Source organism: Condylostylus longicornis, unplaced genomic scaffold (genome assembly GCF_029603195.1).
Source record: "Condylostylus longicornis isolate FDR11 unplaced genomic scaffold, ASM2960319v2 ptg000010l, whole genome shotgun sequence".
Classification (NCBI taxonomy): domain Eukaryota; kingdom Metazoa; phylum Arthropoda; class Insecta; order Diptera; family Dolichopodidae; genus Condylostylus; species Condylostylus longicornis.
This window is the reverse complement of record NW_026577979.1, coordinates 13,237,031-13,254,189: the sequence shown is the minus strand read 5'-3', so window position 1 is coordinate 13,254,189 and position 17,159 is coordinate 13,237,031. Positions and strand designations below refer to the sequence as shown.

The 17,159-nt window shown below is 24.2% G+C and overlaps 1 protein-coding gene across 2 annotated transcripts in view; it reads left to right on the top strand.

Annotated features, from left to right (window-relative positions):
- Positions 1–17,159, top strand: part of LOC129619050 (tRNA dimethylallyltransferase) — a 114,491-nt gene that overhangs the window by 69,117 nt on the left and 28,215 nt on the right. The window lies entirely within an intron of this gene.

Genomic DNA, 17,159 nt, shown 5'->3' with positions numbered 1-17,159 from the left:
TGCCTATTTTTCGGGTCTTTTTCGTTAAAATAACTAATATCCTCTGTTTTCAGTACTGCAAACTTAAAATTGCATTATAAAGAGAATATGCAGTGATTTTATATTCACTGTACGAGTTCTTGAACTCTTTAATGCTCTGTACATTTTAACATTGAAATAACATGGTTGAAATGGTATAATGATTATGGCTAATAGTAATTATTAGCCATAATCATTATACCATATTAGTATTCAATTAAGTATCATATAGTACTAATTTTCAAGATATTTAAAAATTTTAAGTAAGATTAAGTTTTTTATTTATTACAAAACTTTTCCATAACCACACATTTGTCTGTGTTTTTTGAAAAAAACTTAATAAACATTAAAGAGACGCACATTTTATTATTAGTAGCCTTTCTGTACAGCATCGATTAAACTGTATTAGAGTGTAACAATCTGCAATATTTGTGATATCGGAAATATAAGAATTTTAAAAAGCTCATTTACTTTTTGATCTCTATAATTAATAGTTCAAATTTGAATTGATTCTATTCAACGTTGGAGTACTTTTGTTTTTAAATAAAAATTTATTATTTAATAGTGTGTTAGTTTAAGTAATGAAATTTTCATTTTCGACTGCCAGTAAGTTAATTTATTAGCATAAAATATTCAAATATGTAACTTTTCCAAATGAAGATCAAATACCAATTTCATTTGAATTGAAATTGTACTTCTGATCAGAAAAACTGAATTGTGTAATCGCCGAAATTGCATTTTCGTTATTCAACACCAACTTTTTATTTTTGTTTGATTTTCTTAAAATTTATCTTTGATGAATTTTATATTATAGTTTTTTATTTTATTACTGTCAAATTAAATTGACATTGTCGTCATCAGATTTATATTACTGTCACGATTTATCATTAAATAAACATTATAGAAATTTTATTTCTATTTCCTGCTTTATGAAGATTAATATAATAAGAAAAAGAATATTATAACCCCAAATTTGTAATATTAATTTTTTTTTTATTATTGTTAAAATTTTCACAATAAATTGTAGCCATGAAAATAAAAAGAAAAATAAGAAAAAAAAACAGCATTTTAAAATACTAACAATTGTGTAAATATTTATTTATGTTTTCTATAGGTTAATGATAATCGTCAAAGTAAATATGTATATTCATATATAAACAAATGTATAGTAAATATAAAAATATAAGAAATATTCAAAAATATAAACGTATACCTATAAATAATGTGAGATATGTATAATTATAGATTCACACCATGTCCAGATATTCTTAAAATATTAAAGAAAATTTATGAAAAATTCATGATAAAAAGTTTAAATGCTCTCACTTGTAGCAAAGTACAAGTACAAACTCGAATTAATATTAAACTCAAAATTCAATATTTCACGCATTAATCATACACGTATAAAAGAAAATTCAGAAATTTATGTATTCTCCATGTGTAAATAAAATATTTATTATTTAAAAGAATATTTGCAACTGATAAATTTTATGTAGTAAAATTTTTATTATAACAAAGAAGGGATTTAACATACATTCCAATTTTTCGCATTCTGGAATGGATTTATTAATTGCAATCATAGAATTTTTGGAAAATTTTTTAAAATAAGTCTTTAAAAAATTAAGATTTTGGTATATCACGCTTAATGATACATTTATCTGGAAGGACTTTGGTGTATTTTTCAATTCCATCGGAGCTGTAAGAGTTTTCAATAACTTTTCCAATTTCTCAAGTAGCTTCTTTCATTCTTAAGTAATATATGGCACCATAAAATTAAAAAAAAAATCAAATTTTTTATCGGAATGTAACAATAAGAAGGGGCAAGTTTTTATCCTAAAAGAAATTTAGTTCACTCTTTAAATTGCTTAAGAGAAAAATTTGGATAATACTCAAAGAGAATTTTGCAATAAAACACTCAATTGAAAATATAAAATAAATTAATTTATTAAGATTAAAGTTTAACAAAAAGTTTGACAAACTGTGATTTTTAAATATGAAAATTTCCGCGTCAGAGAATATTTTGTAAACATTTATTTTCATTATAATATTAAAAATTATATTTAAAATATTATATAGGTCGATTTTAAAGAAAATCTAAGTGGAATTTTTTTTTTTAGTAATTTAATTGTTCGGAAGATGTTCTGTACAAATACAAAGAAGATTTTATTATAGAACCTATATACATAGTTTTTAAATAAATATATAAATATGTAATTGTAGGATGTATCTATGTTAATGCGTTATGTGTAAAATATTTTCACCCACATTTTATTCAAAAATTAGATATTTTTAATTTAATTTTCAAAAAATTTTACTCAATTTTTCCTATATATTTTAATATATTTCTGTATAAAATGCCGTGATAGTCACACTTTGTTCCAATTTCAAGATTAATCAAATTTAAGTATTTCGTTTATATACTTAGTTGTGTTGTGATAATTTGTTTTTAGAAATTAATGTTATAGTATAATAATTTATCAAAATTGAAAAAATAAGGTAGTCTCAATCTTACTGCTAATTTTTAGATTATGAAAATTTCCATTTGCGAATATTAATGTAATAATCAGCTTCTGATTGTAGACATAATCAGGAGGTGATAAGAGCGAGTTTTCACAATAATATTGCATACGTATCACACATATACCACACATATTTATATTTCAATACGTATATACATTTAAGTATTTTAAAACATTTATTTTTCTATTAATAAAAGCTTGTGCCATTAAAAATACCCCCTAGGAGGGTAAATTGATGTTTGGAATCCCTAATGTCACAGAAATATTTCTGCCAAAGAGTGGTAGTAAGGTGTTTTTGACATTTAAAATTTTTTTAAATGAATACATTTGTAATTTAAATTAAGTACGCAAAATTCTTAACCAACACAGAAAAATACATAAGGAAACACAAATTTCTATTACAGTTTTTTTCATAATTTAAATAATTTGAACGGACAAAATTAATTCTAATATTTAAAATTACTAGAATAAAATGTGCTCCTTTGAAAGTCGTGTCTTTGAATCGAATTTCTAAAGAATAACAATAACATAATACAAGTGATATATGTATGTTTCAAAATTAATCTTTTGTTACCTATAATGCTAAAATGTACCTACCTAGTTTTATTGTAGTTTTTTGTATATGTATATATACGATGTTTGTTTCTCCACAGGTTAAACATATATAACCATATACATATGTACTTCTTTTAAAGCAACTGAAATTCTCCATTTGTCACAATATTTTTTGAATGGAGTATTGAACGCAGACAAGATTTCTATTTGGCAAATAGTTTATTTAGTTTCTTAAAGTACATATGTATTATAGGACATTATTCTAACTTTTAAGCAAAAGACAAACACTATGTCAACAGTTTTCTATAAATATAATAATAATTCAAAATTCTTATATTAAACAAAGAATAGAAATACAGCACAATATACATGTGAAATTAATCAGGTTAATTAAATTTCTTTGTATATTTCAATTATTTACTTAAACCACATTGTTTAATTTTAGAAGTATGTATATAAGAAAAGTGTTGCTAAAAGTCATAATAGTTTTGTATCAATTGACAATTATTATGAAGTATGATGACAATGTTCGGCATACTTAGTACGAACACACATACATGCAATCTAAATATGTACGAAATTTACATAATTCTTTATTTATTTATAATTTCCTATTTTTAATCTGAATTTTGCATACATTCATTTAAAACTAAATTATTTTAAATTGTGAAATGGGTCAGCAATACTACAAGAATCCGCAATGTGTTCTGCTACTAATAATATCTTTTTGAGAGGAACGGATTTTAGAAGTGGTCTGAATAAAATCATCATACCTTTAATTTATTGTTACTTAAAATTGAAATCAAGTTTTCTTATACTCGTGACATGCTCTTGTATATATACATCGTTGCTTTAAATTCATATGCGAGAGAAAAGAATATCAAATTATAATTACTCTCATTTTCTCACTAACAATTCGAATATGTAAGTATCAAATTTGATACGTTTAATTCTATGTACAGATTTTAGAAATATACACTAAAATTCGAATGAGTAATTCAAATTTAAACTTATGTATGTGTGTGTATATGTTCTCACATTTTACTTTACAGAATTCATTCACTTATTCATTCATTTAAAAATTTAAGCAAGTACTGTAGAAACGTATGCATATAAATACCTATTCTATAATCCTTTGTAAATAATGCGCAGAATACATACTTTCTTGTACACTTGTTCTAAGATTTTCTCATAGAAACCATTTTTTTTTCTCTCAATTTTAAATTAAAAAAAAAATTTCTAAATGGATCACGCAGATTAGCCAATTGTTTAAATAAAAAATTTTTTTATTTCGCATACACATGTTGAGTTTCAAGTGTAAATATTATAAATGTAAACTTATTCGAACAGCAAAAAAAAAGAAAAATAAACAGAACAAAAGAAAGAAACCCCCTTATTAATTCGCGTGCTAATATGTTATCCAAGGTCTTGGTTTTTTTTATATTTAATGAATTATACGTAAAGATATTTTAGAATATAAAAATAAAAAAAAATTTCATTTCTTTCTTATTCTTCTAATTCTATGAATTTTATTTAAAAATTTGATATTTAATATTTTTTAAAAGCTATATTTTAAAGTGTGTCTAAATTTAATAGTTTATTTTTTAACCCCCATTAAATGGATCAAATTAATAATTTAATTTTAATTTTTTTTTATTAACACATTTGTATTATAATTTACTATGATTACTTTTGAAATTATCATTAATATTTTACGATTTTTATATAAATTTAGTTAGATTTTATGACACTGTTCAACTATTTATGGCTACCAGTCCATAAACTATAAATGAAGAAAAAAAACTTACTTAATGTATTAAGATATTTAGTAACATAATATCAACTGCGCCTTGATTTTCAAGCATGTGATTGCGGATAACTGAAAAGTTTCAGTAATCTACTACTTATTTTTTTATTATTAGCAATTTGGTTAAGCTATATTATTTTTTTTATTGTGAGTTTTACCGTTAAAGATTTATATTCATATTAATTGAGAATTTATAACTTCTAATTTTGTACTTTAAAATAACAAGTTAAAAAAAATTGATTAGGTCTGTCCTGTAACACCCAAGTCTTCAAAATGAATTTTTGTTTTTAAATTAAGTTCCTGAAAGACTTAAAAAATAAAAAATTTAAGGATCTTTTTCGAAAACTGAGTTATCATTTTTCAGTTCAATAATATTTTAAATACATCACTATTAAACAAAAGTTGTAGAGCAATACTATGTTAAAATTTATAAGACTTAATTGAAAAAAGTCTCCAAATTAAATTTATAAATTTATATTTAACTCATAAGTAAAAATATTTGCTTTCTCCAAATATTGCATATACATATGTACGTATGTATGTACTTAGATACTTGTATTTGCTTCAAAAATGTTCTTGTACGCATAATTTCTCAATTGAAAAAAAAACTCTTATTCAATTTTCTTTTTGTCAAGTTGTTTTTCAATAAAAGAAATCAAATACAAGATCCATTGTGCTGGTAGTGCAAATTTCCCTTCACTTTGGTTTTTATTTAAAATTAAAACACACGCATTGCCAATACTCGAATTGCAATTACTATACATTGACATTTTGAATTGAAATTCTTTATTCCTTATTATTGTGGTTGATGCTTTTAAATTTTATATTGGAATTCAATACAAATAAAATTTAATAAAAATTTTAACACCCGCATGACTATGATTTTCAAAAATAATTGTTAAACAATAACTGTGAAAATACTTATAAATTTAATAAGGATTTACGCATCTGCAATTAACAAAAAAAAGTGTTGAATCGAAGGGTATTGTTGACTATACATGGTAGTAAATCAAAACATGTAGCTATAAATCAAATTAATTTTATTTAGGGAATAAATTTCCTTAAATTTCATCCATTCAACACTTTATCTAATCTTATGTCTAAACTTTTGTCTAGAACATTTTTCATTCGTTTAGTCGGGTATTACATACTAAACTGTAATGCTTATAATGCAGTAATTATAATGAAATATTTTAACTGTAATATTTTATATTTATTTGAATTTGACTTCGATCACTTTTAAAATAAACGAGAAAAAAATAGAGTTGACCTTGTCAACTCTGTGATAGCCGTACGAATTTGTTATCCTATGTGCGAATAAAGATGCCATAACTGACTATGGAGTTCCCGTATATTAATTTATGAAAAATTTCAGTACAATGTGTTTTTCAAAATACTGTGACAAAATGCTGTTGAAGTTGTATGGCAGCTACCAGAAAGAGCAAAGAAATTTTAACGAATTTTATCTAGCACATCGGCCCTACTAATATATTCGTTTGTGTGAAATTTCAATACCATAGCGTTTATAGTTTCTGAGATATAGCCAAATAACTTTTGAAGTTGTATGGCAGGTACCAGAAAGAGCAAAGAAATTTTAAAGAATTTTATCTAGCACATCGGCCCTACTAATATATTCGTTTGTGTGAAATTTCAATACCATAGCGTTTATAGTTTCTGAGATATAGCCAAATAACTTTTGAAGTTGTATGGCAGGTACCAGAAGGAGCCAAGTAATTTCAACGACTTTCATCAGACACATTGGCCCTACTAATATATTCGTTTGTGTGAAATTTCAATACCATAGCTTTTATAGTTTCTGAGATATAGCCAAATAAATTTTGAAGTTGTATGGCAGATACCAGAAGGAGCCAAGTAATTTCAACGACTTTAATGACACACATTGGCCCTACTAATATATTCGTTTGTGTGAAATTTCAATACCATAACTTTTATAGTTTCTGAGATATAGCCAAATAACTTTTGAAGTTGTATGGCAGGTGCCAGAAGGAGCCAGGTAATTTCAACGACTTTTATCAGACACATTGGCCCTATTAATATATTCCTTTGTGTGAAATTTCAATACCATAGCATTTATAGTTTCTGAGATATAGCCAAATAAATTTTGAAGTTGTATGGCAGCTACCCGAACCGGTACCCCGATCTTGTTCAATTTAAATAGCGTTCTGGCACTTAAAACAATAAATCATTTGTGAAAATTTGGTGAAGTTAGCTCAATTAGTTTTTGAGTTATCGCTGGGACGGACAGACAAAGCTAAATCGACACAGAATTCGACGCTGATCAAAAACATACACTTGAATCTATATCTTAGACCATTATTTCTTAGCGTTACAAACGGTAAGGTAAATTTAGTATACCCTTCGAACATACGTTCGTACGGGTATAATAAACTAAGTAGTTTATGGTAAACAAATAAAAATACAAACAAAATATAATTTCACTTTTTCACATCTACACAACTTCGATTAAACTTCTTAAGATATAATTTCAATTTCAAACGACAGGGAAGTATAAAAATGTGTGAAATGATTAATTACTCTATTTTATTGATGGGAAATTATAATTTTATATGGGGTATATACTCGTAGTTGTATTAACATAAGGACAAAAGTGGACGTAAAATAATCGGTATACTACAAATACATATATTGTAATGGTCACTCTGTTTGAAAATGATAAACAAAGCCTAATTTGAGCACTCACATGAGCATACAAAGTACAGTTAGCTGAACCACATAATTTATTAATTTACAAGTTACTGAGACTCTATATTTCATCTAGTTTATAAAAAATGTTAATAAAAATTATTTTGATTAAAAAAATTAAGTTTATGACATAAATTTTATTGAGTGTTGCTGTCTATTATTTGTAAATATTTCATAATCGTATGTGCATATTTATAAATCTAATCATTATTCATGCTACAGGAATTCTATTTCGTACGTACATACAATGTATATGCATGCAAAAACTTTATAGTACAAATCACAATAATTAAATATTATTGACATTACTTTATGCAAATTTCAATGAATAACATACCTTCGTCCACACTTTTATTTAAATAAACATACAGCAAAATTCAATAAAACTAATATATTTATTGTAAATAACCGAATCTATATGTACATATGTTTTTTAATAAGAACATATAATCAAATCTAGTTTTACCTTACCAATTAAAACTCAATGTAAAAGTGAGACAAATTAACGCAATCAATTTACAAATTAAATGCATGCAGATTTTCTCAATTTATTGAAAAATAATAAAATATGTATAGGTGGGCCTATATACATATATGTACATACATATACATATGCTTGCATATAATCCTATATTTTTTTACATAATATTATTGTGTGTGTATCTAAGTACCCTATATGAATGGACACATATGTAGTAGAATTATTTAATATCCGTTTACTATTTTACTATCAACATTACTATAAAAATTTTAATTGTAGTGTAATAAAAATAAAAGTTGTTATTTTCTGAACAAATGGAAATTTTTACTCCAAATAAGGTATATTATAGATACAATTGTATATACATATTCCTAATTATATTTATAAACGTACTTAATTGCTTATACACTAATCTGCAATATAAAATTGTATATAACTTTAAATATAACCCAAATATACCTATGTGTATGTACATTAACATGTGCATATAAACTTGCAATGTTGTATATATGTATACATTATGTGCATACTTGTATTATAAATGTACAAAATTGTATCTTATTTAATATATATATATATATATAAACTTGCCTATAAGTAAATATTTTGTCTGCATTTTTTTTTCTACAATTTGAGTGAGTCAGCAAGGTAGTCAGCCAGCCTGGCAGGAATTAAATGCCACGTTAAATCATAAAATCTACCTCTATATAACATTATATGTATGTATACTATATTATTTTTATACCTCTGTAATAGGCATTGCCACATATTATTAAATTTTCTTGTTTTATTTTTTTATTTTCTTATTTTATTATACGATTTATCGTATTGAAAATTCCTGTACATGATTATTTTGTATATTAGATTCGCATACTCACTATATAAACTGTTAAAATATTTCATACAATATGTATGTAGGTACTACGATTAAATATTGTACATTCTCATAGTTATAAAAATGTATGTACCTATACACATATGTATGTATGTGAGTATCTGGAACTAAAGTTATATTCTTATGTACATTTATTCGTTATGTGGGCAGACAAAACAAGAACGTATTAAATCATAGCAACGGTATCAGAATAAAAAAAGAAAAAAATATGTCTGTAAGTATTTATGTATTTATATCCATATGCAAATTTATTTAGGTATGTATTTACATTGTACATTTATGGTATATACATATGTATCTAGGTATATAACTGAATATATATATTCGTTACAATACAAAATTATGTTTAGAAAGACAAACCAAGGTGTAAAACGTTAACAGCACAAGGATAAATAAACATTATTGACTAAACTATAGGATATTCATATAAATTACCACGAGCACATAACAATATCGTAATCTGCTAGAGAAAAATAATTGTAGATATTTTGCTGTAATAGTCTTAGGTGCCTGTAAAATAATAGGTCTATAATTTAAGCAGTACTTATATAGTATAGCTTGGTTACTATTTTTATTAAATAATTCCTAAAAATTTTATACATACATACATATGTAATTATAATGCACGCATAAATTTTATACATACATACATATGTCTTTATAATGTATGTACCTACAATAAAGCTTACGTCGTAGTTTAATATGTATATCGGATCTTAAAATTATTCTGAAAATTAATTTATTTTTCATTAGCCTTTCCTTAGTAATTTTGGAGAATTAAAAAAAGTTTGAATACATTCCTATATACATACGTTAATTATGTTACTTATCTATAGCTCAAACTTTAAGAACTTCATTTTAAAAACCCCGCTATTAACGTACAATTAAGGAATTTGTATAAGATTTAAATAATTCAACGGGTTTATGCATATCGTAATATTACAATATTTTCCTGCAAATATTCAACTACAAATGTGCAAAATACCACTTACATACATACATAATATTATGTATGTACATATAAAAATATTTCTGCATCATAGATACACTTGATTATGAAAGAAAATAAAGAAAAAATTAGAAGAAAACATTCATAAATATTTTGTGGTTTCAATTTACACAGACTGCAATTCCGTTTATAATTATTATTTTTATTATTATTTATATGCATTATTATTATAAATATACTATGAAAGATAGAAAGAGAACAAGAATAACAAACGAATCACGGTAAGAATGAATTTTTTTATATTGCTTACTCTTTTTATCTCTTGTTTTCTTAAATGTTTTACCTTCATTCATATGAAATCCAATAATAAAAAAAATAAAACAAAAATTGTAATAACTATAAAAAAAATATTTCAATTTATGTAAAAGAAAAATATTTATATACATATTATTAACAATAACAACAAGAAAACAAAATATAAAATCATTGAAATTAAGTATGAACACGTAATTCACCTTTTACTCAATAGAAAATAAAATCATTTGTAATACTGTATATTTATTACCTGAACATTATAAAAATCAAGGCCTGCCTAAACTTTTAGAGAACCAAAGAGTACATAAAAAGCCGGTTACACGCACTCTTCACATCTCATCTAAAAGAGTCATTATAAGAGATTTCTTGTAAAAATTTTAAATACGCATAACATAACATAATACGAGATGAGTTGATATTAATTTTTCTAATATTTCTGCAAAAATTATTGGTTGTTTGTAATTTAATATTTTTATAAAAATATAATATACATATAAAAAGTAGTTTGTAAGTTAAAAATATGAAAAATACATATTATATTATATTATTATAAAGTCTTCTCTGATTTAATGAAAAAGGAAAAAGTACGACAATGCTACATTAAAATTTATTGAAAATGAGAGCGAAAAATATAATTTGTATTCTGTAGTCCATAGACTGTACTACATTAAAATTATTCTTCACAAAAATTATTTTGTAGTCTACGACAAATAATTATACTGCAGAAATAGATAATTTTTTTCTGTCGTTTTTATAGAGAATGAAAATGAACAGAGGAATAATTTTAAAACCACAAAAATTCGAAGTATTTTTATTTCTCCCATTCATTTTTATCAATTTTCCCTGCGAATGTAAATATGTATTAATGTAAAATGTGTGTATGGGCATTTGTATATAATAGTGGTTTTTATACCTTTTTATTTTATTTGCGGTGTGCATACACTGGGTGTATATAAGGTATATTTATGTTTGTTTTGTGTGTTTTTTTTTATATATTGTATGTTGATATACATACATACATATATTATTCTCTATTTTGCTGATAATTTTTAAAATATAAAATTGACTATATTTTTTATAGTGTATGTACTTATGTATATAGATATACACGTACATATGTACAAGCAATATTGCCGTATTTGTTCACACGATAAACATAAGAATTATATGTACATATGTACGTGCATCGTATATAATATTATATACATATGTATGTATATATTTATTTATGGACAATGTAAGTATAATTATTAAAATACCGCTTACGTATAATAAACTTAATTTGTCTGGATTTATTAATTAAGAATTTGTAAGTATGTATGCTTGTACATACATACAGTGTACATACATACATATTTGGAGAGAAGTTTTACATAAAAAAAATTTAGCGGTGATTAGAATAATCATTCAAATAAATATTAAATGTAGTATGTAGTTTCGTACATAAGTACATACATGTGTACATATACATATATAATATATACATACATAATTACATACAAACAGATGTATCAAATATGTATGTTTATCCATGCATTACTGTGTATATTTATATGTATGTAAGTATAGAATATTGCCTTATGAATTTTTATTAAACCGAATTTTTTAGTGTTTTAATCTCAAATAAAAAATTTGGTAGAAAAAATTTAGTTAGTTTTAATTCATAGGTTACAGCACAGTACCTGCAATCTGCACATGTTCGTATGCACATATCTCTACTCATGTTTGAGTACATGCATAAATTATCTACACATCTATATACATATGTATGTACATACTATATACTGAGAATTCTAAACATTACAGTTACACAAATTAAAAATTTGTGCCTAAATGTTTCAAAAATATAAGAATCTAAATTTTGGAAAAATAAATTACATGTGTACATACATACATGCACAAATATTTACATATTACATACTTATGTACCTTAATTTAATTAGTGTAAATGTAAAATGACAAAAATTCTAATATCTAGATCAAAAATGATAAGTACGTATGATATATTTATATGCATAAGTATGCATGCTTATGTGGCAATGAATATGCACCAATCTACGTGTAAAGGTGTACTTATTTGAGCAGATACATATGTATGCATATTTACAAAACGCAAATTTTTTCATAATATCATAGAATATTTTCATAAATACGCACATACATGTCATGTTGTAAAAAGTTTATTTTATATTCTGGCATATGATATACAAATACATAATTGTATGTATTAAATTTCTATATATAAAAATAAAAATCTCTTCACAGTTTCATACAATGATTCTTATTATTTACTCATAACTACATTTTGTAGCTATAGCAGCAGTACTGCCAGTTCGTTTTATATTTAACTATAATGACTAATTAGTTAGTTAAACGATTATTAATCAAAATATGTACACATGTCTACTAAGGTATGTGGGCGGCCTAACTCATAAGTGCAATAAAGGCTTAAGCGTTTTAAATCATATAAGCGATCTTTTGTTTAATAATTTTAATACATTAATTTTGAGCTAAGTAACAATGGCAAACCTAAAAAAATATGCGTCTAAGTCCGAATGCTTTATATTAGTGTTACATATACGTATATACAATAATGGTTTTATAAAAATATTTAAAATTTTTTGTAATGTAAGGAATATTAAATTATAATCGAATAATTTGATTATGCATATTCAAATAACTAATATGAAGTTGTTTATAACGTTTGTTATATTTATTCGCAAACAAATGCGAAAACAAATGGAAAAGTTCAAAAGTTATGTTTTTAAGTTTCATAACCATAATTCCATATTTTAGTGAAAATTGTAATAACGTTCCATCTGTCAGTTTCCATTATACCGCAATTTTCGAATATACCGCAAATAAATACGATGTAGCTTCTTTAAACAGTTTCCGAAAGAAAAATTGCGTTTGGGCTTGGCAATACTGTTTATGAATATGTACTTCGAATCTTTCTGCTATTTTTTTTATTTTTCGTTTATTTCTTTTTAATTCCTTTATATCTGTTTTTGGTTTGCTCTCTATTTTTCGCTCTCTTTCTCTTTTTTACATTTCATATTAAATTATATTTTTGGCGCCAAAATCAATATACTAGGAGAATAATCTCGCGTCACTTGTTTTATTTATGTTTTTGATATACATACGTACATGTGTATGTTTTCACAATTCATTATAGCAAATTATTTACTTTATGTATATATAAATATAATATTAATATACTGTGTCCATGGAATATTATATAAATAATATTATAACTGTGTATATGATGTACATGCATATGCGTACTTACAAATAGCATGTACATATGTATGAAAATGTGGGTTTATATTCTATATTATATACATAGGTATAATCGTATGGTTATTATATAACGTGTTATGTACAAAATAAATATAAATAATATAAAAAAAGTGAAATTAAAATTTTACTGCATACACACACCCATAATAGTGTTCATGGCAATAGAATATGAGAGGCAAAAGAAATATAAAAATTTGGAGACGTATGTAAATTTAAGAGAATTAAAAGTCATACCCATTTATTTTGTATTATTTTGTCGCTTTTTTTCTCTTTTGAATAGCGTTTTGATTTATATTGAGTAAGAAGCATTTAAAAATATTTAAAGAGAACTGGGATGTCGCTTTAATAATTTTGCTGGTACATACACAATTTTGCAGTGTTTCTCTTGAACTTATTTTATTGCAAACACAAATACTTATATAAACACATTATAAATTATTGAACGGCTGTGTAAAATACAAAATAAATGCACACAGATTAATACTTTCATATTTATTTACATAGGAAATCATAAATTTTTACATTTTATTAAGTTTATTATGGATTTTGTTTTTTTTTTATATCACCTACTTTATGTGGCAATATTTACATCAATTTAGTATTGCCAAGTACGCAATTTAATTCCAGAAAAGTAAAACAAAGAGTAATAAATGTCAAAAATGGTATTAAATAATAATATTAAAGCAAATTGTATTTTGTCGCTACATTTCTCTAATCATAATTATCAGATTAACAAGTTAATTTCTTGCAATAGATACTTGATAACTCGAGTTTTTCGGTAACTTTGTTAATAATTTTTATAAGATGATAAAAATTGGGTTATGTAAAATGGTAAAAACTAGTTCTCCGTATGTTTGATAAAATGAGTACCTACCACCCAAAAAAGGTGGACAATTATTTGATTTTCTATATGTACTATATATACTCGTACATACATATGTGTAGACTACTGGGATATTCGAATGATCCGTTTATTATTTAAACTTTATTTTTCTTTAATTTTTTGAATCATTTCTTTCGTGAATGACAATTGGAAGGATTATAAAATTGAAAGGGGTAAAATGTGTACTTAGACGACTTTATTTAACCAAAAAAAAAACATGTATGTACATATGTATGAATTTTTATTTCGGCTTAATTCCGCAATTTAATAAATTTTGTGAAAATATTATTTTTCGGACATTTATTTCATCAGAATCAAAATAGCAATCGTTTTCTTATTCAAAAATATTTTTTACTCCAAAACAAATTGCTAATAGAACTTTTAAGAAGATTTTTACTTTAGATTCCTCCTGAGTATTTGTTTGGGAGTTGACATGTACATACATACATATGCATATATATGTAGTTGCTTATAGTTTATTATTTGCTTTTCCTACAATTTTTTAAACTATGTTGTTTTAAGAAAATTTTAAAAGTAATAAATTAGGCTCATGTTTTGTGATTTATTCGCTCAAAAACTTTTAAACAGTAGGTGTACGCAACTTCTTTTTTGATTCATTATTCATACATGTATGAATGTAATTGTGTGTATATGTATACGTACGGATTTTTATTTTGCTATTATAAATAGTTCTATGTTAATTGTTCTTATTGTTTTTTTTATACGTTCTATAAGAATCTGTTAATGAATTTTCCAAGTTTTCATAGGATACATATTTTAAATTCTTTTAGATCTTTATTATTTGTACACTATAGTTTTACCGGTCTTTGCATGGTAGAATGTTTTTATAATACAAAAATAAAATTCAATTCAAACATTAATTCTTAATTTTAAAATTATTTTGAAATTCATTCTTAACACATACCTAAAATTATTTTAAAAATGTCGCGTGAACATTAGGCATGAATAAATTTTTCCCCGCCTTGACAAAATAAATAAAATGCGTATAACGAAATAAAAAGCTACATACACATACATATGTATGTATGTATGAGTGCACGTGTATATTTTGTATAAAAATTACAAAAAAAAAAAAAACAAATTTAAAATTTTTGAAAATCTTATCTAAAATAGTGAAATAAAAAAAACATAGGTACAATAATTATTGTCGTTAAAGAAAAGAAAAATGAGTGTGGGCAACTAGAGAACTGACTGATCTATTCAGTCAAATCTAGAATGATTACTTTCACATTTTAGTTTTTTTTTTTTTTTAAATAGGTATACAACGCATTTTCATCTTGTCATTTTGAAACAATTAAAAAATTTTTTGATAATCACAAAGAAAAGACGAAGACAAAAAAAAAGTCAAAAAAAAAAAGAACCAAATCATTTGTATCAATAATGTCACTCTTGACAAGCACTTGAACTTAGCCTTTTTGGTCTGTGACAAATAGTTTTTCGCTCTTAAACAAAGATTTAAGTAGGTAACATAGTAGTAAAAAAAAACAAATACATACATATGTAAACAACAACAAAACATTATTAAATAAAAAGTTATTCTGCGAAGTGCTAATTTACAATTTTAGATAATTAGAGAAAAAAAATATATATACATATATATATGTATGCCTATTAGATATACTAGAATTTTTTTTCATATTTTCATTAAATTGAGGTTAATGGCATGCCATAATTTAATAGTTAAGTTCATTTGTACCTGTACATAATATACATGGAATAGCTTGTCGGATATTTATGTGCACAAATATATATATAACCATATCTACATATATAACATGCTTAATTTAAGATGTCAAAACTAAATTTTCTAAAATTTTCAAATATCAAAGAAATACTCAAATAGTCGTATATCGTATATCACCATAGATATACTGGCATAAAGCATGACAGAGAATGAAAAATACCGGCCGGGAAAATTCATTTTACATTCTCATTTTTTAGCCAATTTCAATATTTTCTTTTCATAATTATAAGTTTCCTCTTAATATTTCTTTGTTTCCATAAAGAAGGTTGAAACGGTTTATTGTTTAAATTTTTATTTTATATACACAAGCATAGAACTCAAAAATTCTAAGTTTTTGCGGAGAATTTTGAAAGTAAGAAATTTCTTCTTGACTTTTAAATATATTTGACAATATTCTAACTGGTCTCCGACTTATTTTCTTATAATACGAAAAGTTTTATATTTTTTGGCCTATAATTTTTATATTTTTTCTCCGAATGTCCCTTCCAATTCTAATTGTATGTATTATACATTCTTTTTCATATATACATTTGTATGTACATATGTATTTATGCATATGCAACAAAAAAAAATAACGTACCCACATAATATTTTCCCACACTATTTTAGTATTTCCTATTCTATGTAAACATTTCCGAACTAGATTCCGAAGGCAATTTAATTTATTTTATGTACAAATACACACAGGCATATACACTTTTTTTTAACATAGATGTATGTATACGTATTCATATAGTGTTTATAAATAATGATTTTTAGTGCCAAAATTATGTAGGAATTGTTTAATATTTCATCATTTTGAATTTTTTTCTGTCAAATAAAATTATGGAATTTAGTCTTTATTAAAAAAAGCAATTATGTATGAATTTTGTTTGTATATGTATCCGTATATCTTAAAATTTTATTTGTATACTTTAAAAATGCTAAATATTTAATGCCAGATCTCTG